General features: G+C 48.5%; 1 protein-coding gene across 1 annotated transcript in view; it reads right to left on the bottom strand.

The window, feature by feature from the left end:
- HNMT (histamine N-methyltransferase) overlaps positions 1-23,340 on the bottom strand; it is a 141,524-nt gene extending 118,184 nt beyond the window's left edge. Inside the window, exon 1 of the mRNA XM_069225079.1 lies at positions 23,221-23,340. The gene's annotated coding sequence lies outside the window, so the exon portion shown is untranslated. The remainder of the gene's footprint in view (positions 1-23,220) is intronic.
- Between the last annotated feature and the right edge of the window lie 4,046 nt (positions 23,341-27,386).

The raw sequence follows: 27,386 nt of genomic DNA, 5'->3' as shown, positions 1-27,386 counted from the left end.
GTGCTGCTGCTCTAGTGGATATGGATACCCCGAGGCCTTAGGTACAGAGATCATTATGCCTCAGTTCCTAAATGTGCCTGCCTCCCTCATTTCCTTTTGTGCTAAATCATTAGAGCACCAAGTGACTTTTGTATTTTCGCAATAGTGCTCTGGGCCAGGATTTATGAACTATATAGCAAAGATATTCTTTGTAGTCACACCCTTCAGGGCCGGGACCACTTGAGTGAGCTGGAGGATGTTATTTCTATTTAAGATATTAAAGGGACCTTTTGAGATGTAATCCGGGAAGAGTAGCATAATTGCCCAGCCATGTATGCCCGACTATGTTTTCATAGGCTTAGGTGTCTTGATCTGGATTTGATCCTTGAGCCCCAGGGCTTGGAGTTCTCTGGTTTGTTCCTGAGTCTGATGTTTCCTTTACCCTATTGTTTGGTATAGTGATGTTCCTGATCATTAACTGCCCGTCCAAAAGATTAAAATGTAGTTCCGGTGTGACTATTTGGCTTTGCTGGTTCGCTTTTAAGATTACATTATTATTTGAGCTGCTTCTTGGCATGGTGACGTTCACCTTGCTCTCTGTGGTTTATTTAACTGTTCTCCTTCCTTCTGGGGCTGCAATACCCCCCGCCTACTCATTTCCATAGGTTTCATATGGAGACTCATTCGGGGCCCACAAAAGGAGATTATTACTATTTGCTAGACCACTTTAGACCAAAATGTCAGTAGTGTTTACTTGTGTGCTTGTTTCCACTTGATTCTTTGAAGTATGTTTAGCTATGTTTTGCAGAATGGACCAACAGTCTTAAAAGACTTTAGGGACCCGATTTTGTTCCTTATGTTTTTGCTCTGGAGTCGTTGATGTTATATTTGTTCTGTTTAATTTTTGACTTAAACTTGATAGTACGTTTTCCACAGGAGCTAAGCTTTGATCTGTTATTCCTTGATTTCTTCAGGGTTGTTTTGGGGCGGCATTTGAAACTGCTTTGCTCCTATTATAAGCTTTGAAGAAGCTTGTATTAAAGCTTTGTCAGTGGCTGCAAATAGATTTGGGGTAAACTGGGAGCCGGGCAGCTGACTGAATTTTTTTATTTCGTCCTTTTGCTCTTTTTGTTCTTGTCATAGTCCTTATAGGGCTTGGTACACTTTCCTTGATAATGTCCAATACTGTGTTTCTGTGGTTTAAACCTGTCAGGGGGTCTTTGCCCTGCCACTATTTTGTATTTAAGCCTGCCTTCCATGCCTCATTAGATTTTGTTTCAACTATGGATCCGGTTCCAGTGTTTTTTAATTCTGTTTTGCACGGCTCTTGTGGGGTGGTGGGCCTAGATTTAAAGATCGCCACCTGACCCATGTTGCTGTGCCCCCCTTGTGGTGCTAAATTGTCTTTGAGGTTCCGTACAAGCTGGGTCAACAGCACCAGTGAACAGTTACACTCTTGCTGTGTCTCTTGTTCATTTACTTGTGCTCTTTGATCAGGCTGTTCACATTTGCAATTTTTTCATCAACCCCAGCAGTGTACATTGCTAGGGTATTCAGAAGGCTAATCTGAATGTCCATTTTGTTGCATTGGTAATTTAGGGCCTCACCAGACTTTGGTGGTGTTCTGAGAAGTAAGGCCCAGGGGCCTCCAATTTCCGTCAAGTCTGCACTGGAGTTTGGTGTGCCTCTCCCGTAAGTATTGAACAAGGTTTCCTATTCTCTGGTGTTGAGATAAGTGAAGTCCTTGCCTGTATCCGATATGTCGCATGCTGTTTTGTCCCTCACTCTATGTGGGGAGCTGAATTGCAGGGATTTCTCCATTTCAACTAGAATAATTTATATGATATCATTCAGATTTTGAGTTTGATTTTTATTCTGAGTCAGCTCGTTACTCTGCAGGGACCCATCCATCTGTTTCTGCATCTGACGCTTAATTTCTTCCTCTTCCAGGTGATTTATTAAGTGGGTCAATTCCTTTATACCTAGAGAGGAGTTCAAGGAGTCTGCACTGATTAAGGAAACTTAGTTAAAAAATGACTAAATATTGTGAAAATGGAACGCAACACACCTGCTTACAGGGCATGGAAAACAAGGGAGACCTTCAACCCTACTTAAAACATATACAGGATAGGAATATCAGGATGTGAATCTTGAAGTGTTCAATGGAATATGAACAAGGTGAAGAATGCAATGTGGATTATGATTCATCCACTTATTCCTTCTGTAAGACTGGACTCATCACACTTGCGAACCTGAATGTGTTTTACACATATTTCTCAACAGGGAGAAGAAAATTGTTACTCACTGTTTGTTGATGTATTGATCTAATTAATAATGAGATAAGATATGGCACATTTGTACTCTCTCCTTGAGCTGGCACACTTGCGGAAGTCTAGCTGCAATGCATGCACCCTTGTGCAACAACTGAAGGGTGACTGTGATGCGTTCTCACGTTACTCACTGTTTGTTGATGTATTGATCTCATTAATAATGAGATAAGATGTGGCACATTTGTACTCTCTCCTTGAGCTGGCACACTTGCAGAAATCTAGTGGCAAAGCATGCACCCTTGTGCAACAACTGAAAGGTGATTGTGATGCGTTCAGAATAGCTTTTGTTCAGGAAGGGATAACATCCTGTGCAACAACTATTCTTAGTGGCTTATTCCTCTCTGTATGTAGGCTGCAGGCTGCAGAACACATACAAAGAGGAAGTAACAAGGAGAAGTAATGATATGCACTATTTTGGTGCAAACCCAGGTTCACAGAATTTAGTAAGTCTGGGTTTCATCAAAATAGATCAGTGGATGCACAAGAGTGCCCATAACCCCTCCTAGATGCAGGGTAACACAATGCAACACAAGGCACTGAGTTGGAATATTTTGTGGGTAAAATCCCATGCTAAGCCGGGCAAATCTTGTTTTGCAGGGCTTTATTGGAATCCCAAAATAATTTGTACTGTGGCAGTGCCAATAAAGTGGCACAACAAAAAAAACAAAATATCAGTATTATAAATTGGGTTCCTGGTTGGCAGAGGCAACACTCTGTTCAAGCAGGAACCACAAATCTAGTCAGAGTATGTCACAATCACACCCTAGGCTATCCGGTGCTCCCCCCCGGTAGCTTGGCACATAGCATTCAGGTTTAACTTAAGAAGCAATGGGTAAAGTATTTCCACAACACTTTAAACAGGAAAGCAGTGAAAAAATCAACAACAGGTTGGTAAAATAGAGATGAATTACTTAATAAATAAAACAAGACCAAAATGACAAAAATCCAATAAGTAGAAGCTGAGCTAAGAATTTTTAAAGAATAACTGTAAAATAGAGCTTAGAAGCAATAAGTGCTTAAATAGGATAGCACGCTGGAATAGGGCAAAATCAAAAGTTCAGGCCAACAGCAATGGAGTGCAGGCGGCCGGATACATGGACCCACTTGTGCCCGCTGAACCAAAGTACCTTGATCCGGGATGTGTTGTCGTCGATGAAGATTGCGAGGTGCACGCAACTGTGGAGATGCATCACTTCCAAGTGCAATGCATTGATTCTGAATCTGATCCATGGCTGCTGAACCAGCAGTAGGCGATACATTGATTCCAAAGGCCACTGGTTCTCAAGGGGATGTGCCGGGTCTACGCCAGGCAACAACGAGGATGCGCTGGTTCCGACCCACACAAAGGTGAAGATGCTCTGGTTTCAATCAGGACGTGTGTGTTCTGGTTGAAGCAGCACTTTATATCCACTTCCAAGGGCCCAGGACTGGGTTGCCACCACTTGGCAGAGAAAGAATTGCAACAAGTAAAGTCCAAGTTATGCAGGGTGAGCTGAAGTCCTTTATGTCCCTGAGACTTCAATAAACAGGAGATCAGTCAGCTGGCCCTTGGAGTCACCCTGGTTCTGGGTGGTAGGGATCCTTCTTACTCGAAGCAAGAGAGCAGCAGATCTGCACAGCAATGCAGGAGTCAAGCAGAGTGGCAGTTCCTGTGGCACCACAACAGTCCTTCTTCGTGGCAGAGTTTCCACAAGTCCAGAAGTGCATTTAGTTGGTGGTGTCAGAGGTCCAGTACTTATACCCAGTTGTGGCTTTAAAGTGGGAGAGGACAGAGGTTCTCTCTTCTTGCCCTGGCTCCAGACTCACTACAAGGGGGTATGCCCCCCTTTGTGTGGACAGGACACTGCCTTTTCAGGTTTAAGAATAAGCTCCTCCCTCCATCCTGCCCAGGATAGCCCACCAGGCTGTGGATGGCCCGTCAGTCACACCAATGTCCCTTTTGTGTGTGGCTGTCTAGAGGGAATGCATAAGCCCAGCTCTCACCGCACCCCAGATGTGTATTGGCGACAGGCAGAAGGCACCAAATGGCTAGTAAGAAAATGGCAAATTTTAAAAAGCGGAATTTTCAGGACTGCAATTTAAAGTTCAACTCCACCATAAGTTGTGATTTGAAATTATTATCTCTTCAGAATTGTGAATTACACTTATAAGATATAACAAAGTAATCCCCATGTTATCCTATGGCAGAGATGAGCATTGATGTATTGACAAATGACTTTGGGAGTTTTTCACTACCAGGCCATGAAAAACTTAAACATGCATGTCCTGCCTTTTAAATACACTGCAACCTGATGCCTGGGTTATCCAGGGACTACCTTACAGGTGACTTGTATCCATAGAAAGGGAAGGTTTTGGTCTGGCAAAAGGTTTTTTTGGCCAGGTTGACATGGCAGTGTAAAAGTGCTCATGCAGGCTCTGCAATGGCAGGCTTGAGACATGGTTTGAGGGCTACTAAAGTCGGTGGCCCAATCAATCAGGGCAGCAGGGCCACAAGTAATATTTAATTTACAGGTCTAGGGCACAGTTAGTGCACTTTACTAGGGACTTATAAGTAAATTAAATATGTCAGTTGAGGTTAAGCCAATGTTACCATGATTTGGGAGAGATTTAGGGGAGAGAGAACAAGCAATTTAACACTGATTTGCAGTGGCAACGTGCAGAGAGTCCTAAAGCCAGCAAAAATGATGTCAGTAAATGGAGGATATATACATAAAAGTTGGGGGGAAGATCATCGTAATGCCTCAGGTCTAACATTTAGTAAAGCTGGGTCCTGCTAATTACAAGAAAGAAATGGTCAATTCATTTAATTCGGGCACCAATAGAGTTTAGTGACTTGACTCAAAGCCTCAATGATGCCACTTTTTGAGTCCAAGGATAGAAAAAAGCAGAGCCTGAACTCAAAAACAGCAATAAGGCTTTTTCTGTACCTTTTCTGTCTACAAACTTAAGCCCAATTTTATTGCCCTAGCAATTCAATATCTGCCATCCCACAGTGAACACATAAACCAAAGTGCACACAGGAGATACATGACTTTTAGACATTTTCAGTTAATTGGTCTCTTCAGGGAGTGAGTGTGGGCATTGAACTTGCTGGTTCCTTCCTGCACTGGTTGAATCAATCAATCAATCAGGAATTTGTAAAGCGCACTACTCACCCGTGAGGGTCTCAAGGTGCTGAGGAGGGGAGGGGGAAGAAGGGGGGGGAGGTGCTGTTACTGCTCGAACAGCCAGGTCTTGAGAAGTTTCCTAAAGGTAAGGAGGTCTTTGGTCTGGTGCAGGTGGGTGGGAAGAGTGTTCCACGTTTTGGCGGTGAGGTGCGAGAAGGATCTACCGCCGGTTGTAGTTCTGCGGACGCGTGGGACGGTTGCAAGGGCGAGGCCGGCGGAGCAGAGATGCCGGGTCGGGGTGTAGAAGGAGAGTCGTCTGTTGAGGTATTCTGGTCCGGTGTTGTGCAGTGCTTTATGATCATGGGTGAGGAGTCAAAATGTGATTCTTTTGTTGACTGGGAGCCAGTGCAGATTTTTCAGGTGGTCTGTGATATGGCAATGGCGGGGGATGTCCAGGATGAGGCGTGCAGAGGCGTTCTGGATATTACAGCTACCAAATGAGCTGCAGGGACGGTAAAAGCGAAATACAGCCAAACCATACAGCAGGGATGTGACTGCAGACAGTCTGCTTCCTAAGGGATGTCCCATACATCTCACCTTTCTCTTTCACTATGCAGGTAACACAGAAACAGAAGAGATAAGAGTTCTGGTGCCACTTCATGAAGGTCTATTTAGCACAGGGTAAAGCCATGCTCTTATTTTTATGCAATTGCAATTTCCTTAACTTAAACTTCTCTGAGTTAATATGTGTGCTTCAAACAGTAGAGCTCCTAAACATAGAAAGGCAATCACTGCTCAGTGTACCAAAACTAAGCCGTCAACAGCACAAGCACAAATATAACCTCAAAAGAGCGGTTCAGTCTGTGGTGTCTGCTAATCAAATCAACAAAACAACGAAAGCTTTTGTGCCTTTGGGTCGACTGTATGCTGCAGAAGTATATTGGGATGTATACCTCTGACGTGATTCACATTTGTGGGACTCAAACATTTATCACTCATTTGTAGTCAGCTATCAATTTACTGCTGCAATCCTGTGTCTTTGAATGGAAAGTTCAAATTGGATCAAAATTTCAATGAAAGAAATTGTCTTATTACAACTTTTAAATGTTCTACAACTACTTTTATTTGTATTTATCTTGCTAGAGGTTGGAAATAATGTTTGAGGAAGTGACACTAAGGTGGTCATTACAACCCTGGCGGTCGGTGTTAAGGCGGCGGTAAGACCGGCAACAGACTGACGGTAAACAATTTGCAATTACGACGGTGGCGGAAACCGCCAACAAAGACAACCACTTTAACACTCCAACCGCAACGGCGGTACAAACAAACAGCTTGGCGGTCACCGACAACAGACAGGCGGAAGACAAAGTACCGCCCACAGTATCACAACAGGCCAATCCGCCACCTTTTCCGGGGCGGATTCACTGTGGATAAAAACACGGCGGAAACAAGATTCCGAAGGGAAAACGCTCACCTCTACACACCCCACGAGGAACTAGGACACCATGGAGCCGGAACTCCAAATTCTCCCTGCGATAGTCTTCCTGCTCCTCTACCAGGAGCACGAACACCGGCGGCGAAGACCACAGTGAGTACTGCACCTATGACACAGGGGAGGGGAAGGGAAAAATCAGGGACACACACATGCAACACCCCCACCCTTACCCACTACAACACACACACTAATACATGATAGTCACACACCCCAAACCCCCCCGGAAGAATGCAAAGACAAAAGGAAATTAGTGGAACGATTGTAATATATATTAAAATCGAGTAGGCAAAAATATATATATACACCATAAACAAAATATACACCAAGCATAGTAGTCCAGGTAGTGCTCCAATTAAGTCCGTGGAACACTGGGCCCACATGGTATGGGCGAGGCCCACACAAGATCCCCGACCATGACGGAGAGAACACTGCAGGGGCATCAGAGAGCAAGAAAACAGGCACCTCAGGGGGAGGGAAAGGGGGAGCACCTCAGCCGGTTGAGTGCTCAACGCCAAATCCCACTGTTCAATCCTGGGGAGTGCAAAGCCACAGTCTCTCAAGTCTCTACAGTGGGTGGGTTGCCCACTGTTCCATCCTGGGGAGTGCAAAGCCCCAGTCTCTCAAGTCTCTACAGTGGGTGGGTTGCCCACTGTTCCATCCTGGGGAGTGCAAAGCCACAGTCTCTCAAGTCTCTACAGTGGGTGGGTTGCCCACTGTTCAATCCTGGGGAGTGCAAAGCCACAGTCTCTCAAGTGGATAACAGTCTCCACTGGTTCTGGAGGAGGCATTGTGCCCAGAGTACTTCATCCTGCTAAGGACAGGGGTAGTGGATGTATCTCTCCACTGGTTCTAGAGGGGGCTTTGTGCCCAGAGTGCTTCATCCTGCTAAGGACAGAGGTAGTGGATGTATCTCTCCACTGGTTCTGGAGGGGGCTTTGTGCCCAGAGTGCTTCATCCTGCTAAGGACAGAGGTAGTGGATGTATCTCTCCACTGGTTCTGGAGGGGGCATTGTGCCTAGAGTGCTTCATCCTGCCCGTGACGGACTCAGTAGCGTCAGTGCCCTTGGCGCTCATGGGCCAGCGGTGACCTGTTCAGCGGTGCTTGTGGTGGCGGTGCCCTGTTCAGTGGTGCTTGAGGCGGCGGTGCCCTGTTCAGCGGTGCTTGAGGCGGTGGTGCCCTTTTCAGCCGTGCTTGAGGCGGCCATGCACTGTTCAGCGGTGCTTGAGGCGGCGGTGCCATGTTCAGCGGTGCTTGAGGCGGCGGTGCCATGTTCAGCGGTGCTTGAGGTGGTGGTGCCCTGTTCAGCGGTGCTTGAGGCGGTGGTGCCCTGTTCAGCGGTGCTTGAGGCGGCGGTGCCCTGTTCAGCGGAGCTTGGAGCGGCAGGATCCTTTGCAGTGACTCAGCTGCTGGCGGTCCTCTCTGTCCCAGCGGGGCTTGTGCTGGCGGTCCTCTCTAGCCCAGCGGGGCTTGTGCTGGCGGTCCTCTCTGGCCCAGCGGTGCTTGAGGCGGCGGTGCCCTGTTTAGCGGTACTTGTGGCGGCGGTGCCCTGTTCAGCGGTGCTTGTGGTGGCGGTGTCCTGTTCAGCGGTGCTTGAGGCGGCGGTGCCCTGTGCAGCGGTGCTTGAGGCGGTGGTGCCCTTTTCAGCGGTGCTTGAGGCGGCCATGCCCTGTTCAGCGGTGCTTGAGGCGGCAGTGCCATGTTCAGCGGTGCTTGGAGTGGCGGTGCCCTGTTCAGCGGTGCTTGAGGTGGTGGTGCCCTGTTCAGCGGTGCTTGAGGCGGCGGTGCCCTGTTCAGCGGTGCCTAAGGCGGCGGTGCCCTGTCCAGCGGAGCTTGGAGCGGCAGGATCCTTTGCAGTGACTCAGCTGCTGGCGGTCCTCTCTGTCCCAGCGGGGCTTGTGCTGGCGGTCCTCTCTAGCCCAGCGGGGCTTGTGCTGGCGGTCCTCTCTGGCCCAGCGGTGCTTGAGGCGGCGGTGCCCTGTTCAGCGGTACTTGTGGCGGCGGTGCCCTGTTCAGCGGTGCTTGAGGCGGCCGTGCCCTGTTCAGCGGTGCTTGAGGCGGCCGTGCCCTGTTCAGCGGTGCTTGATGCGGCCGTGCCCTGTTCAGGGGTGCTTGAGGCGGCCGTGCCCTGTTAAGCGATGCTTGAGGCGGCCGTGCCCTGTTCAGCGGTGCTTGAGGCGGCCGTGCCCTGTTCAGCGGTGCTTGAGGCGGCCGTGCCCTGTTCAGCGGTGCTTGAGGCGGTGGTGCCCTTTTCAGAGGTGCTTGAGGCGGCGGTGCCCTGTTCAGCGGTGTCTGTTCAGCGGTGCTTGGAGCGGCAGGATCCTTTGCACTGACTCAGCTGCTGGCGGTCCTCTCTTTCCCAGCGGGGCTTGTGCTGGCGGTCCTCTCCAGCCCAGCGGGGCTTCTGCTGGCGGTCCTCTCTAGCCCAGCGGGGCTTGTGCTGGCGGTCCTCCCTGGCCCAGCGGGGCTTCTGCTGGCGGTACTCTCTAGCCCAGCGGGGCTTCTGCTGGCGGTCCTCTCTGGCCCAGCGGGGCTTCTGCTGGCAATCCTCTCTAGCCCAGCGGGGCTTGTGCTGGCGGTCCTCTCTGGCCCAGCGGGGCTTGTGCTGGCGGTCCTCTCTGGCCCAGCGGGGCTTGTGCTGGCAGTACTCTCTGGCCCAGCGGGGCTTGTGCTGGCAGTCCTCTCTGTCCCAGCGGGGCTTGTGCTGGCGGTCCTCTCTAACCCAGCGGGGTGGGGATGATGGCTGTGGCCTCCTGGGCAGCGGGGATGATGGCTGTGGCCTCCTGGGCAGCGGGGATGACAGCTGTGGCCTCCTGGGCAGCAGGGATGATGGCGGTCTCCCCCGCCGTGCTGCTCTTCCCAGACTTTCCTGGTTTCTTGTGTCCCTTCCCCACCTTGGAAGGTGTCGCAGCTGACTCCACACTCCCACCGGGACCCCTGGGAGCGGCTTTGGTGGCTGGAGTCTTCTCCCTATCCCGCCGTACACTGGACAACATTTGATGCTTCGCAGGTGGGGGACTGTCTGTGCTGTGGCTCCGTGCCACACTGGCTGCCCTGGTGGCTGGTGTACTCCAGATTCCGGTGACTACAGGCAAGACTGGTCCAGGAGATGTTGTGGCTGAGGTGCTAGTCGGGACCTAGGAGACGGACGGGGTGGGGGATTTGTGGGAAAGAGGTCAAGGTTGGACAGGAAAAGTTTTTGGGAGACACTGGGACGAGTAGTTGGAGGGGGTTTGGGAGTGGAGGAAGAGGTGGTGGTAGTAGGAGGTGTTCGTTTGGTGACTTTGGGTGAAGGTGCATGCGCTGGAGGCTGTCATGAGGTGGATGGCTGTTGGGTGGGTGTGTGCCTGCGTTTGTGTATCTTGGGAGGGGGTGTCACAGACACACTGGGAGAGGACACAGGGGATGTGTGAATGGTAGTGGGGGTGGTGAGTGCATGTGAGCGGGTGTGGTGGTGGGTGTGCTGGTGATGGTAGTAGTGGCTGTTGATGTATTGCATGCAGGTGTGAGTGGAGACGAGACTGGGAGGGAGGAGGGAGATGAGGAGGAGGGGGACACAGTGGAGGCAGTGGATGTTCGTGTGTCTGCATGTGTCTGATGCTTGCGTGAGTGCCTGTGGGATGTGTGGTGCTTATGTCTGCCTGAGCTTCCCTTGTGTGTTGACGTGTGTGCATGCTGGTCTGAAGGTGTGCTTGGGATAGACTGGGGTACAGGGGATTGGGTCTGGGTGGAGGAAGTTGGAGGGGGGAGGCTAGAGACAGGGACAATGGCTGCCATCAGTGCTAAGGCCAAAGTCTGAAAAGCTCGCTGAAGGGCCGCCTGACCAGAATGAATGCCCTCCAGGAATGCATTTGTTTATTGCAACTGCCTTTTTACACCCTGGATGGCATTCAAAATGGTAGACTGCCCAACAGTGAGGGACCTGAGGAGGTCAATGGCCTCCTCACTGAGGGCAGCAGGGGTGACGGGGCAGGGCCTGAGGTGCCTGGGGCGAAGGTGATGCCCACCCTCCTGGGTGAGCGGGCACGGGGCAAAGGCTGAGGGGCTGCTGGGAGGGCGGTGCTGGTAGGGGGGGTGGCGGCTGTACCTGTAGATGCGGGGGGCACAGATGTTGCTGCCACCACAAGGGAGCTCCCATCAGAGGACGAGTTTGTGTCGCTGGTGTCAGCTCCTGTCCCCGCCGTGGAGCTTCCCTCGCCCTCCGTCCCACTGGTGAACTCCGAGTCCGTAGTTTCGCCCTCCAGGGCCATGTGGGATGTAGCTCCCTCGTGCTCCGATGCCACTGCTCCTCCGCCTGATGATGCTAATGCACACAAGAACAGGGAGACCACAAAAAGGGGGGGGGGCGACAGAAGAAAGACATGTTGAGTGCATGCAGTACTGCTACAGTTGGCGGACACAACAGACACAGAAGCCCCCTGCACTACGCCGCCCTCTTGGGCTCCACTGTTCAATTCCTAGGAAATGGCCTGCTAGGCTATGGACAACATCTGCACACATGGATGACACAGGGGTATGACTAGGTGTACTTCCCACTCTACAGAGGTGGGGTGGGGTGCCACATGGCCTGCCTTACGGAGGGACCTTGCCTACTAAACTCGCCCTGGCCTAGGGAAACCCACAGCCCACCTCCCCCACCCAGACCCCTCCACTGTGCGCTAAATCAGCAGGATGAGAGTGTACTCACCCCCTTGTGGCTGCTGTGATGCCCTCAAGCGCCCATCCAACTCCGGGTACGCCACCGCCAGGATCCTGAACATCAGGGGGGTCAAGGTGCGACAGGAACCCCTCCCACGTTGGGAGGCCATCCCCAGCTGAGCTTCCGCCGTCTTCTTGCTCCAGCGGCGAATATCCTCCCATCTTTTCCGTCAGTGGGTGCTCCGTCTGTGGTAAACCCCCAGGGTCCAGACGTCCTTGGCGATGGCACGCCAAATATCTTTTTTCTGGCGGGCGCTGACCTACATGATTTGTACAGGGGGAAGAGAAACTTATTACCAACTGCACCATCACAGTTATTGGCCCCCACCCCTACCCTTGGCATGTGGCACATGCACTCGCCGTCGTTTCATGCACGCCGCACTCTACCCCCGTCCTTCTTACATCCACCCCTCTCCACACAGGCATAGCCCATACAGCATGCTCCCAGAGTACTTACCTGTTTGTCTGGAGGACCGTAGAGTAGCGTGTACTGGGGGAGGACCCCATCCACGAGTTTCTCCAACTCCTCCGATGTGAAGGCAGGGGCCCTTTCCCCAGACACTCGAGCCATTGTCTCTTCCAGACCGAGGTCACAGCAGCACTTGCAGTGTAGGTCCTCTCCTGTCGAAGATCAGGTATCGAGTGATTGAACAGATAGAAAATGGCAGTCACGTCCGCGGTGGTGCGTACTGTCACCGCCGCGTACATCGTCATTGGCTCCTGGGACCCATAGGGTCCAATGTTAACCAATGCTGCATAGCGCCACGGTCTTCGACCGCCTACCGCAACGGTGTACAACACCAGCGCAGTTACCTCACATCCTATTGTCCCACTTTACAGCCAGGCAGCCGCCATTTCAGGGGTCCACATGGCTTCATTTTTAACTGCGTCACACATACCTAGGCCTAGACTCAACACAGATACAGGCCACTTTTTGGATTATGATTGGTGTTCTGTGTAAGCGGTGGGTACGTACCTCTGAGTTGTTTGACTCTGTGCTCGCTGTTGTCCTTCAGAGGCACCGTCCGCTGGGACATGTGAGGAGAAGGCGGTATCCTACGATGTAACGACCGTTGGTGGACCTGTCGACAATGGAGGAAAGACATGTGATCATCACCTACAGTCTTGACCGTGCCACAATCCAGGAACTGTGTACCCAGCTGGAGCCACACCTGATATCAGCTATCCGCCATCCCACAGGAATCCCCCCTCAATTGCAGGTGCTGTCAGTGCTCCATTTCCTTGCAAGTGGGTCATTTCAAACAACAGTGGCCATAGCATCAGGGATGTCCCAGCCTATGTTTTCCAAAGTGTTGTCCAGAGTGTTGTCTGCCCTGCTGAAACACATGCGGAGCTACATCGTTTTCCCTCAGGTGGAGGATTTGCCTACAATGAAAGGTGATTTCTATGCCCTGGGACATATCCCGAACATCATAGGTGCCATTGATGGGACACATGTGGCTGTGGTCCCCCCCACAGGAGTGAACAGGTGTACAGAAACCGGAAGAGTTATCATTCGATGAATGTACAGATGGTATGTTTGGCCGACCAGTACATCTCCCATGTGAATGCCAAGTTCCCTGGCTCAGTGCATGATGCCTACATCCTGCGGAATAGCAGCATCCCTTATGTGATGGGTCAACTCCAGAGGCACCATGTGTGGCTATTAGGTGTGCACCTGGAAGCAAGACAGTGGGAATGGTTGTCTGGGTCGGTGGATATCCCTACAGGTTAGTGTGTGTCTAACAGTTGTCCCTCGCCATTTGCAGGTGACTCTGGTGACCCCAACCTGTCATGGCTACTGACCCCAGTGAGGAATCCCAGGACAAGGGCAGAGGAACGCTACAATGAGGCCCATGGGCGAACTAGGAGGGTGATCGAACGGACCTTCGGCCTCCTGAAGGCCAGGTTCAGGTGCCTCCATATGACAGGTGGATCGCAATTCTACTCACCAAAGAAGGTGTGCCAGATCATGGTGGCCTGCTGTATGCTTCACAACTTGGCTTTGCGACAACTGGTGCCTTTTCTGCAGGAGGATGGTCCAGATGGCGGTGTTGTTGCAGCTGTGGAGCCTGTGGACAGTGAAGACGAGGAAGCAGAAGAAGAAGAAGACATGAACAACAGGGACTCAGTGATCCAGCAATATTTAAAGTGAAACACAGGTAAGAATACAAACCTGCCTACTACATGTACTTTAACACTACTACCTCTCTACTGTCTGTCGTTTTCACCCGGTGTATGGTCACTGAGTTGTCACTTTCCCTTACGATTTCACAGATGTGTGTCCCACAGTGTGACTTCTGCTTTGATTCATCATGGACTAGAGCTGTGTGACATAGGTATGCTGACATTACAAATGAAAGAGCTTTTTGCCACAGTAATTGCTAATACACTATTTCGAAATCACAGACTGACTCCAGATTGTTTTGTGCTTTAAGGGTGTTTATTTTAGTGCTCAATATTGGAGGGGGTAGCAAAATGGTGAGGGGTGATGGCGGAGGAATGTCCATGGCAGAGTCCAGTCTATTAGTCTCACAGGTGCATTGCCCAAATGGGCATAGGAAGTGGAGCTGGGGCAGTTTAAGGATGGACAGGGTGACAAAGTGGGACAGAAGGATGACATTCAGGGTGGTCTCATTTCTTGGCGGGGGTCTGGCATCGTTCTCTGTCTTTGTCCTGGATCTCAGGGACCGTTTGCGAGGTGGTTCTCCCTCTGCAGGGGGTCGGGTGCTGGTGTGGTGGTCCTGTGGCGGTGCCTCCTGTCCACTAGCGCCGGCGGAAGTGGTGGGCAGTTCATCATCCAGGCTAGTGTCAGGGGCCCCTTGTAGTGCCACAGTGTCCCTCCTGGTGTTGAGTACTTCCTTCAGCACCCCTACGATGGTGCCCAGGGTGGAATTAATGCCTCTGAGTTCCTCCCTGAAGCCCAAATACTGTTCCTCCTGCAGGCACTGGGTCTCCTGAAACTTGGCCAGTTCCGTTGCCATTGTCTCCTGGGAGTGGTGGTAGGCTCCCATGATGTTGGAGAGGGCCTCGTGGAGAGTGGGTTCCCTTGGCTTGTCCTCCCCCTGTCGCACAGCATCCCTTACAGTTCCCCTGTGTTCCTGGGCCTGTGTCCCCTGGACCGTGTGCCCACTACCACTGCCCCCAGGTCCCTGTTGTTGTTGGGGTGGTGGGTTAGCCTGGGTTCCCCGTAGTGGTGGACACACTGCTGATTGACGTGTCCTGGGGACGGGGTATGGGCCCGCTGGGTGGGTGCTGTGCTGGTGTTTCCAGAGGGGGGAGGCTCTGTAGTGGCAGTGTGAGGGGAACCGACTGTCCCGAGGTCCCCAATGGGCTGGGCTGGTCATCTAGATCCAGTTGGACAGAGGTGCTGTCATCACTGTGGGCCTCTTCTGTTGGTGGTGTGGACATGTGTGGACCCTCCTGTCTGGTGACGTTGGGTAGGGGTCCTGCAGGGGTATAAAAGGATGTTTATTACATCTGTGTGTGGCATGGTGTGCAATGGGTGGGTGACCGTGTACCCCAGTGCTTGCATTCCTGTGTGGGACCTTGTGTGATGATGGTTTAGGGGGGTGTATGGGTATGTACAGTGGCCATGCTTTAGTGATGGGTGTCCATGCTTTGTTGTTGCATGCAGCGCTTGGTGTTAGGATGTGTGGTTTGTGATATTGGGACATTTGTGAGGAGTTAGAGTGATGGGGGTGAGGCTGAGGGTGGGGGTATGTGCTGGCATGCAGTTAGGGTGGGGGATGTAATAGTTAAGACTTGACTTACCAGAGTCCATTCCTCCACCTACTTCTGCGAGGCCCTCAGGATGCAGAATCACCAAGACTTGCTCCTCCCATGTTGTTAGTTGTGAAGGAGGAGGTGGGGGTCTGCCGCCAGTCCGCTGAACCGCAAGGTGGTGTCTTGAGACCACGGAACGCACCTTCCCCCGTAGGTCGTTCCACCTCTTCCTGATGTCCTCCCGATTTCTTGGGTGCTGTCCTACTGCGTTGACCCAGTCCACTATTCTTCACCATAGCTCCATCTTCCTTGCAACGGAGGTGTGCTGCACCTGTGCTCCTAATAGCTGTGGCTCTACCCGGACGATTTCCTCCACCATGACCCTGAGCTCCTCCTCCGAGAACCTGGGGTGTCTTTGCCGTGCCATGGGGTGGTGTAGGTGATGTGTGGGGTGATAAGTGTGCTGATATGTAGTGGTGTGTAGTGTGAGGTGCGTAGAAGTTATTTGGGTGATGGTCTTGTGTGCCTGTGGATGCTAGTATTGTTGATGGTGGTGTTTCTCTCTGGCCTTCTTTCAGTAATTGTGGTCGTAGGGGTTTGTGGGTGATGTGGGTGTGTGTTTTATATTGTATTGGGTGTGTGGGAGTGGTGTGTGTATGTGTATCAGGTGTGTGTATTTCGATTTGTCCAATGTGGCTGTGTTTTGGAGATGTGTCTGTATTTTGAGCGCAGCGGTGTGTACCGCCAATGGATTTCCGCGGTTGAAAGACCGTCGCGTGGATTCGTGGGTCGTGATGGTGTGGGCATATTTCTGTTGGCGTGACGGTGGAGGTTTTGTTTTCGCCAGTTTATCACTGACCTTTGGTGTGGCGGACTTGTGTGGGTGTCTGAATATTGGCAGATTCCGTGTTGTGAGTCACAATAGCTGTGGCGGATTTCCGCGGCGGTGTGTTGGTGGTCTTCTGCACGGCGGTAAGTGGCTTTTACCGCCAATGTTGTAATGACCACCTAAGATATTTATTAATTCAGTGTGTTTCTTCTCTCTGGCTGGCAATGATTGTCTTGTCTTTGGTCATACCTCTCGATTTCCTTGTTGCCATTTATGTCTGTTGGCTGGACTGTGGAGATTGACTACAATAAATTGCATTAGTCTGCTTGACCTGCAGTATTTATGTTCTCTATGTTATAGCGTCCTTCCCACAATGCTGTAATGATAGTCTACTCCATGTAATGTTTCTTGCTGCTCACCTGTATGCAGTGATGTTGTCCTCCAAATTCTACCTTCCTGTCTTTGGATTACAGTGATCCTTTCCTTTGTGCTACACCCTAGCTACATTGATTATCTACTGCCCATGCTGCATGGATTTCTTATCCCGTGGATTATCTGGCTCTACAGGTTATGCTCCTTTTTGACTTTCTAAACTGTGATATTCTTCTCCCTATTTTACCCTCTGCTGTGTTGTCTGTAGTAACTGTCTCATCTACCAAATATCATTTCGCTTTCAGGACTTTAGTGATGTTCTCCCTGAACCTTCCTGCTCTCCAAACATTAGTGATAACATAATTAATGTCATACTATGCTCCCCCCGACAGTACTGAAGATCACTTACATGCTATAGTCTCACAATGTCTGGGTTATTGTGCTGTTCTCTGTGTTACAGGCTCTTACTTTCTAGGTTATAACAATGGTGTCCTACATGCTACACCATCTTGAAGCTGGCTGCAGTGACTGTTTCCTATGAGGAATTCCCCCTTCTTTACAGACCTTTTTAACATGATCCTCCTGTCTGGGCTGTAGTGATTGACTACTCTATATACATCCTGCTCTGCAAACTACATTGAATGTTTCCTATGCTCTAAATTCCTACTTTCCAGAATGTGATGATGACTCCCCTGGGTTATTCCTTACTTGATCTCTGGGCTTTAGCGGAACATCTTCTCCCTTATGATTATAGAAAAGACACCCACGATTTGTTTTTATTAAAAAACATGAATAAAGTAGGAAAAAGTAGCACTTTTTAGTTTTGGGTAAGTGGTATTTTGTGGAGATTATTTAATATCTATAGAGTCACATTCTTGCTGCACTACTGGTTTAATAGGAAGGCTACTGCACATTCAGGAACACTACAGCCTTTTGGTTGATCTTGTTACGTGGTGAAACTTGCTCCCTGAGGAGAAAGCAGATCAACAACAAGTCTTTGAAAGCCACACAGTTAAGAAATGCATGTTTTTCAGCATGGACACAATTTAGAGATTGCAGGAGGTACTAACTGTGACCTCTGCCTTAACCCTTGCCATCCCTCGCCCTTCCCTGCCAACTCCTGTCTTTGAGGGGCTCAAAGACAGTGCTCTGATGCAAAAAGGTAACTTTTTCCCACAGTTGCATACAAAAACAGCAGATTCCTGAGGTTGACCTTGCTGTACACGGTGTGCATTTGCTACTTGCAAAGTTTAGACTGTTGCTATTTATTCAGCTCTTTCAAGATTGTACATAGCAATGAGTGAAATAGACTTCTGTTACGCCTGATCTGAGGTATGCTGGAAAACAGAGTTAGTGTCAACACATCGCCAGGATTTGTTGGGTCTGGGACAGGTGTGCGTGCATTATTTGTCTCCTGAAACGTTGTCACAGTCGGACGCCTCTGAAAGCTAGTGTGTTACATTTGGAGAGCCATGTGCAAGAAGTGCATGGTTCTTCCCAGCCAGGGACAGAGTTGAGTTTCTTAAGGGTTTGGGAGGGCAGCAGACAGAAAAGTATGGCCCATGGACAGACATAAGCTGCAAAGTCTGATTTGCCATGAATCAGTGAATAATCTGGAAGCTATTTATTGGCTAGAAAGAAAACTAGCAGTACTCAGTTATGTAGCCACACCGAAGCATCTCATGTTTATGTGTTTAAACATGTATGTAGCAATTGGGTTCTGCCTGTTTAGGCCCAAGGATGTTTTTACAAAAGACTAATCATTTTTGGGATTTTTTACAATGATAGAGTCTAACTATGCGAGTCTTCTCTCTCACTACAAATTCACAGTAATTAGACTGAGCATGTTTACTACCAGAGTCAACCTTTTAGGATAAGGTTGCTGCTGGGCACCTAGGCACTGTGCTGGCTACATCGTGAACATGTATGCTGCCTGCGCATTTGAGACTACTGTTGTGAACAGCCAAGTATTTGTGCACAAGTAGCCGGTCGAAGAAGGGTCACTGATAGGTGCTTATCTGGAGTAGGCCTTATAATATGAGTTAGCATCCATAGTGCATCTGGCGTTCTTACTGGAAAATCTGTGGTGTTTTCACTGTTTTATACATTTAAGTGAAATATTCACTAAAGTAGAGTTTTGCGTAGTTTTGCTCCACTTATAGGATCCCTCCCACAAGGTATCAAACTGGGGTTCGAAATGCACAACTGGCATTTTCCAACACAGCACAGCCACACCTTAAGAGACATCAGGAACTGTCATACTTCTATAGTGCAGTTCATAATCAGATTCCAGGCCTTGTACCCCCTACTGGGGTAGGTTAACTGCTCTCCTCCCCAACAAAGAGAACAAAATATTCCACGCACAAAAGGAGCAATCATCAGTGATTGACTCAGCTTCTTAGAATGCAGTGAGTGGGGAGGAAATCTGCATCTGAAAATTAGCTTGTGACATTGCAGCAGACCTGGGACATCCTAGGCCCACTAAAACAAAGGGAAATGGCCAGACTTCTGGAGCCAACACAGTAGGGGTTCCCATTTGATGTGTTGGTGGGAAGGGATCAGTTAGGGATGTCAGCTAGAGGTGAAGCTGAGGCCCTCAGACAAACTCTTTCCAGAAAAAAAACTTGAAGATGCCATGTTGGATAATCTCACAATGCTGAGCACGATGTTTGGGACAGTCGGGGAGGGGTGATGTGGCATCCTAGGATTATATAGTGGTGCCTTTCATCTAGAACTTCCCAACCCCACTTAAACACCCAGGCACAAGAAAGAGACAGTTGAGAAGATCCTGGACCTGGAATGTGACACCAGTAAAAGAATGCCCAGCTGGAAGGAGAAACCACCCAATACCTTGCAAGGATGGGCTGAGGTCTTTGCCTCCAGCTGGCCCCAGGACTAGGATGGACCTCTCCAGTGCCAGTGACACTGGCCCCCCTATACTCCCTGAGGACCTGTTGGAGATAACGATCTGCTTTGGGGATCCATGATGGTTCCCCTAGGATCTCCATGGAAAAGACCTGGACTCCAATGCCCCCACAGATGCTCTGCAAGTCAGGCAGGAGGCACTTAGATCTGTGGAGTGCAGGCAAGAGAGAGTTCTGCTAACTGGTCACAAAAGGGCTGTGAAGGATGTCCCCACCAGCAGGAGAGGAGCACCTGAAGCCAGACAGAAAAGAATGGTGCAGGGCACCAGAAAAGCCACATACCTTTGAAATATTCCCCTTTAGAGGGCAGGTGGCATGTTTAAAATGTCCCTGGTAGGTAGCCCTGGACATCAGGAGCAAAATGAGCCTAGGATTAAGGTAATTAGCACGACTAGGCCAGAGCTATACTTCATTGAAGATTTGCTCCTTTTTAAAGAAAAACTTAAAAAACAAATGCATTACACTCCGCTGCAATTTCAAATATTACCCCCATGGTGGTCCAGAGCCTGTGAGTCAGCACATGTTTATTTATTTAATTCCTGTTTGGGGAGTGGTGTGCATGGGATCCCATGTCCCAGGACACAAAGCAGAAAGTACTGGCACATTGCCCATTACCTCTGTCCATGTCGTAGAGGATGTATGACACAACTACACATGCCTGAACCATGCATGCCTAAACAAGGTGGTCGGACCCACAACCCCATCTTCACCACGCATGCCTTTACCATGCATGCTTTTACCACATATTTCGCTGTAAAAGCATGTTTGGTAAAGGAATATGATTGGTAAGTCACACTCTGCCACCCACCACCCTTCCTGACCCTAACGTCCGATACCCTCACCCTGCAATCTACCCTGTCCCAGCCTTCAAAATTGTCCCCCCACCTTGGGCCCTAAAACAGACCCTCCCTGTCTTTAAAACTACTGCAACCCTCTCGCCCTGAGCCCTAAAACTGACCCCGCCCTGTCCTTAAAACTAACCCAACTCCCTCTGCCCTAAGCCCTAAAGTTAACCGTGCCCTTAAAACTACCCTGCCCCCCCATCCTGAGCCCTAAAACTGACCCTACCCTGCCCTTAAAACTACCCCAACCCCCTCGCCCTGAGCCGCCCTGCCTTTAAAACCACCCTTTCTCCTCCCACCGCCCTGACGCCTAAAACTCTACCCCTTCCTAAAAAACTACCCTAGCCCCCCTGCCCACAGCCCTAAACTGATCCCACCCCGCAAAACTGCCTTTCCCCACCACCCTGAGCCTTACAACCCTGCCACAGCCCTTAAAACGACCCCAACTTCAGCACCAGCCCTGAACCCTAAAACTGCCCCACCTCTAAATACTACCCCCAAAACACATCCCCACTTACCTCTCCTGATCCTTCCTGTTCCTCTCTCTGCTCTGACCCCGTCCTAAAAACTACCCTGACCCCAGCCCCCTGCCCTTAGCCCTAAGCCTGACCCCCTCCAATGGAAACTGTCCCTTCCCTCTTAAAACTACCCCAAACCTCTCACCCCTTCCTGAGCCCTAAAAAACCTTCAACCACACACCCTACACAGTATAGCATTCTATTCATGTGGGTAAGTGCTTCAGCACACTACTTAGGGGTAATAAGTGCTATATAAATGCTACAGTACGATGAAATACAGTAGAATACAATACAACAGAAGGGAATAGCGTGATGCGCTCATGATGACAGCAGGTAGTAGAGGAATATGCATATGGCAGAAGAAAAAGAGAGTAGAGTGTGAGCTATTGTTAATAGACAGAAGGAGAGAAGAGTGGAAGGATGAGCACATGGACACTGGAGCAGAAAGGAGCAAAGAGGTCAGACTTCGTCCCCACACTATTTCAGGAAGATCATAGATAGTCTAGAGATGCAAACTGGAACGCAAGCGTTGCTGGACCTCCAGGCTGGCACTGGCTGATCAAATCTCCCATGATGACACTTCCTGTGATGACATTCATTATCAAAGAGCATATAAAGTCACTTCTGGTACCCCTGTCATTTTGGTGATTTGATGCCCATGCTTTGCAGTACTTGGTGGAGTTACTAATTGGTATCACTGTATCTAAGGCACGTCAAAGGTTTTAGCGGGGACTTGGTAATGAAAGTGAAGCCGGCCTATCATAGGAAGAGGACCTTTTTCAAAATTGATATATATATATATATTTTTCTTTTTTTTTGCAGGTAAAGAGGTAACCTGACACGATCTAGTGCTATTAGCCTTGTTAGCTGCCAGTTAATCAATAAGACAGTGCCAGTTTTGCTTTGCAATTTATAAACAAATTTCCAACACTGTAGGACAACATGGGGGCACCTCTGCTACTGCAGGACTGCCCTCACACACAGTAACTTTGCACCTAGCCTTCAGGAACTGAACTGAAGATTAGACATATAGGTGACTTATAAGTTACCTGATGCAGTGAAAATGGCTGTGAAATAGTGCTTGCACTATTTCACTCAGGCTGCAGTGGCAGTCCTGAAGAAGTGTTTGTATGAGCTCCTTATGGGTGGCAAAAGAAATGCTGCAGCCCATAAGTATCTCCTGGAAAGCCAATACTCTGGGTACCTAGGTACCGTATACTAGGGACTTATAAGGGGGGGTCCAGTATGCCAATATGGAGGGGAATACTGGGTTAACAGTATGTAAGTACAAATTTGGAATCAGGGAGAGCATAAGCACTGGAGTTCTTAGTTAGCAGGACTCCAGTGACACAGTCAAGCATACTGACAAAACAGTAAAACATAATGACAAGTAGGCCACGAACTATGAACACTGGGGTCCTGGCTAGCAGGATCCAAGTGATACTGTAAAAACACACTGACTAACAGGCCAACAATGGGGGTAACCATGCTAGAAAGAGGCTACTTTCTCACAAACACAGCCTCTGAAAAAAGCTGGCCCCTGTTATATAATGAAACCTATTCACATTCTGATGAACCGGATGCTTCCCAAAGGTGTGCTTGCTGCTAAGATATGTTATCAGGTTAGACCATTCTACGATCCAATGAGGCCACTCACTTATGTCCTCTCACATATTTCTCACGAAGCCATCTGAGTTAAAAGAAGCATTTTACTTTTCTGTGAATCGGGTCCTAAAGCTGACGCCATTACTATATCAAGAGACGTGAAACATTCTACCGCTTTTTTTTTACCATGTTGCATATTTGCTCTTATCTTATCGTTTGCCTCCACTCAACTATTAAGAAAATAACAATTTGGCAAGCCGCCAAAGGCTGTTTCTGTTCCAGCTCAGCTGCATTCCTAAAATGCTGGTAAACGGAAGTAGGGTTCCAAGCCATGCAGTTTCACGCTTTTCATGCATCCACTGTTTACTGATTCCTTTGCTTGGGAACAATGTTTGCATTCTTCCTACGCTGCAGGCCAAGGCAGCACGTCATACAAATGGCAGTGTTTTTAAAGACCAAACATTAATCGCATGCGTTTAACGTGAGAAAACAAACACGGTCTGTGACCTAAACGCGCCCATGTAATTCGCGAATCCGGAGGGTGCCTGTGCCGTAGTGATCGAATCCAAACGCTTCTGTGATCACTAAGTTAAAGAGAGGCAGCAGCGCGTTTTGCGTTAGCGTTTAAGAAATGTACGTTTGAACAGAACAGTAGATGTCTTGACACAGAAATTCGTAACCTGCTTTCGCATTCATCACGTTTTCTTCACAGAAGCGGGGGAGCTTTCTTTTTTTTTTAGAAAATAATTCAAAATTTGAAACGTTCGCGATCATAAATTTTCATTGATTGTACTTACGTTCTGTCTCTCACAGGGGCTGACACTTCTACTATCACATTAAGACGGTGGGAAGAGCTGCAGGAAGGAAACACCTCCCTGGACTCACGCAGCGTGACATTACAAGCTTTGAATGCTCCACCCACAGGAATCTTGTTTCTTGGCATGCAGGATGTGGTTTTCTCAAGGAGAGTTACTGGAAGCGAAACGCAGGGGAGCAACTTTAGTTCACACATATGCTTTCAAGAAGGTTTTTAAATAGCTTTTATACTTTTTCTTAAGATCATATTTAACCACTGATATTGCTGCCTCTTTTCGAATTGGTTGCATTTTCTTATAACTGTTGCATGGCAGAACAATTTTAACATGGGCATTACATCTCTTGTATTGCCATAGCTCATTCTGCATAATCAGTTCTGAAAAACATGTATGACCCCAAATACAGTAGTTTAGAAACCCACATCTGTCAACTGCGCTACTAAAAACTCAAAATAAACAACTCAGCTAAAATAAAACACGAAATAACCCAAATGACTAAACCCCTTAGCTGCCAGGCCTATTCCCCCCTCAGGTGCCAGCCCATTTTTTTGGCTATTTGGGGCAGTTCGCGCTTAGGACTTCATAAGTTTTTGTCCACATAAGCTACCCATGCCAAATTTGCGTCCTCTTTTCCAACATCCTAGGGATTCTAGAGGTACCCGGAGTTTGTGGGTTTCCCTGGAGGAGACCAAGAAATTAGCCAAAATACAGCAAAAATTTCGTTTTTTAAAAAAAATGGGGAAAAGGGCTGCAGAGGAAGACTTGTGTTTTTTCCCCTGAAAATGGCATCAACAAAGGATTTGCGGTGCTAAAATCACCATCTTCCCAGCATTGAGAACAGGCAGACTTGAATCAGAAAACCACATTTTTCAACACAATTTTGGCTTTTTACTGGGCATACCCTATTATTACTATATTTTGTGCTTTTAGCCTCCTTCCAGTTAGTGACAGAAATGGGTGTGAAACCAATGCTGGATTCCGGAAAGCTAAACATTTCTGAAAAGTAGACAAAATTCTGAATTCACCAAGGGTCATTTGTGTAGATCCTACATGGTTTTCCTACAGAAAATAACAGCTGAAATAAAACAAAAAAATGAAATCTAGGTAAAAAAACAACCATTTTTCTCCATGTTTTATTCTGTAACTTTATTCTGCAATATACCGTTACGTCCACTGGACGCTTCTGGTTGCGGAGATGTATAGGGCTTTTAGGTTCATCAAGAACCTTAGGTACCCAGAGCCAATAAATGAGCTGCACCTTGCAATGGGTTTTCATTCTATACCAGGTATACAGCAATTCATTTGCTGAAATATAAAGAGTGAAAAATAGCTATCAAGGAAACCTTTGTATTTCCAAAATGCGCACAAGATAAGATGTTGAGGAGCAGTGGTTATTCGCACACCTCTGAATTCTGGGGTCCTCATATTAGCCTGTGAATTATAGTGCATTTTTCAAATAGACGTCTTTTTTACACACTGTCTTACATTTGGAAGGAAAAAATGTTGAGAAAGACAAGGAACAATAACACTTGTTCTTCTATTCTGTGTTCCCTCAAGTCTCCCGATAAAAATAGTACCTCACTTGTATGGGTAGGCCTAGTACCTGCGACAGAAAACGCAACATGGACACATCACATTTTTACATTGAAATCTCATATTTTTTTGCAAAGTGCCTGGCTGTGTATTTTGGCCTCTATGTCAGCCGGCACCTAAGGAAACCTACCAAACCTGTGCATTTTTTAAAACTAGACACCTAGAGGAATTCAAGATCGGGTGACTTGTGGTGCTCTCACCAGGTTCTGTTACCCAGAATCCTTAGCAAACCTCAAAATTTGACCCAAAAAGCACCTTTTCCATTTCGGTGACAGAAAGTTCTGGATTCGGAGAGGAACCACAAATTTTCTTCCACCCACCATTTCCCCAAGTCTCCCAATAAAAATGGTACCTCACTTGTGTGGGTAGGCCTAGTGCCCGCAAAAGGAAATGCCTCAAAACACTATGTGGACACATCAAATGATCAAATTCAAAACTACCTGTTTTTGCGGGGGGTGGTTTGGTTCTGGGCTCAGCAGCCATATAGGGAAACCTACCAAACCCAAACATTTCTGAAAACTAGACACCCGAGGGAGTCCATGGAGGTGGATCCCCCAGTGTTTTCTTACCCAGAATCTTCAGCAAACCTTCAAATTTAGCTAAAAAATAATCACATTTTTCCCACATTTCTGTGTGAGATCATCGCACTGGGACAGATTTCCTACCACCCAACGATCCCCTCAGATTCCCAGTAAAAATGATACCTCACTTGTGTAGGTGGGCCAAGTGCCTGTGACAGGGTAGAGCCAAAAACATGTTGAAATTGACGTGGAACCAAAGCAGGTCCAAAAGGGCAGTTTGAAAAAAACATTTTAAGGCTGACAAGTGGGGCAGAATTTTTGTCAGTATGGATGCAACAATGCTGGGTGGTAGGAATTTTGTGGATTCCTGCAGATTCCGGAAGGTTCCATCACAAAATTGTGGGAAAAATGTGTGATTTCCAGCAAAGTTGGAGGTTTGCAGGGCATTGTGTGTAAGAAAATAGTGTGGGGTGCATGTAAAGCACACCACCCTGGACTCACCCAGATTTTTAGTTTTCAGATGTGTCAAGGTCTCGTGGATTTTTCTACATGGCAGTGCCCCAAAGTACGAAAAGTGCAGCACTCACCATTCCAAGTGGGACGATTTTGAGAGTTAGACAAGCTCTCAGGGGCCAAATGTAAAACCAAAACCTAAAATAATTAAATGTCCTCTTTCTTGCCATGGGATAAGATGTTTTAGTGTGCTGGGGAGAGCTGAAAGACTGTTACCCCCTTCAGTTGGGGTGGGGGCATAACCATGCTCATACTGGTTGGTAGCCACCACCCCACAATTATTTTTTACTCCCTGGTGTAAGAAAACAGGGCTGATTGCAGAGGCCCCCTAACTTTTTGCCCCCGTTTTTCACTTTTGGCTGGTGTTTTCCTGACTCTGATGGTGCCCTGGGTACTGCTAACCAGTCCCAGAGCCTGTGCTCTGTGTAAAATCAATATGCAAATTAGGCTAATTATAATTGGCTAAGTCAACCTACCTAAAAGTCCCTAGTATATGGTAGGGCATGTAGGTTTAGGGACCACAGTATAGGTAGTGCACCCAACTGCTGAGGTGCCCAGTGTCATTTTAAAGGCAGGCCTGTCATGCTGGCTGCTTTTAAATTAAAGTTATATGCAAATTCAACTTTGGAATTAAAAGTAGTTCCAAAGTCTTAAACTACCTTATTTTTACATATGTCACCCCTAAGGTGTGCCCTATGTGCCCCTAGGGCTGGGTGCCATGTAACTATACGGAGGGACCTTATAAAAATAGTTTTATAAGCCCTGGTGAGGTAAAAACAGCCAAATTTGTTTTCCCTCATTGTAGTGAATGGCCTTGATGGGCTAGAATTGGGAGACTTTATTTTAATTTTAAAAGTCCCCTTAAATGACAGATACAAAAAAGTTTGGTATCAAATTAATTGTCATAATAAATCCCACAACTTCCAGTTGTTGGATTTAATATAACTTGTTCAGGGAAAGAGTTTTAAACTTTACCTGAAAAGTTGCCAATTTCAGCCCTAGATTGTTTTTGCTGCTGTGCTCTGATTGGCTAGCCTCTGGCAGCCTGGCCAGGCTGCCTGGATGAGGTGTGAAGTGGCCTGGCTTCACACAAAGAGATGTGCCTGTGGGAGGGAATCTCCCCTCAGCAGATGGTGAGGCAAGAAGGGGGAGGGCTGCCAAACTGGTCTTCAAAGGCAGAGAAAGACATTTGGAGCAACCCAGCAACACCCCAACATCCTGCAATCCCAGAGAACTAGGTGCCCCCTTGATTAGATTAGGAGAGGGCAGGAGAGGGGTGTGTTTATGATTTGTAGCCACACCAGTGGGTGGGCTCAGCCAGATGTAACCTCCAAAAATCATTTTCAGCCATGATGGATTTTTGAAGAATGTTGCCTCCTGGGATTGATTTTTGCCACACTTCCCAGGAAGTGGTCATCACAGGGGGAAGGACCATGCCCCTGATTGGAGAACCAGGACCCCCCTGTTTTTCACCCAGGAGCAAGGATAAAACTGGCAGACCTGCACCCACAACTCAGTTTC

Source organism: Pleurodeles waltl, chromosome 3_1, assembly GCF_031143425.1.
Source record: "Pleurodeles waltl isolate 20211129_DDA chromosome 3_1, aPleWal1.hap1.20221129, whole genome shotgun sequence".
Classification (NCBI taxonomy): Eukaryota; Metazoa; Chordata; class Amphibia; order Caudata; family Salamandridae; genus Pleurodeles; species Pleurodeles waltl.
Note: the sequence above shows the minus strand (reverse complement) of the source record. Positions and strands in the feature narration are given on the sequence as shown.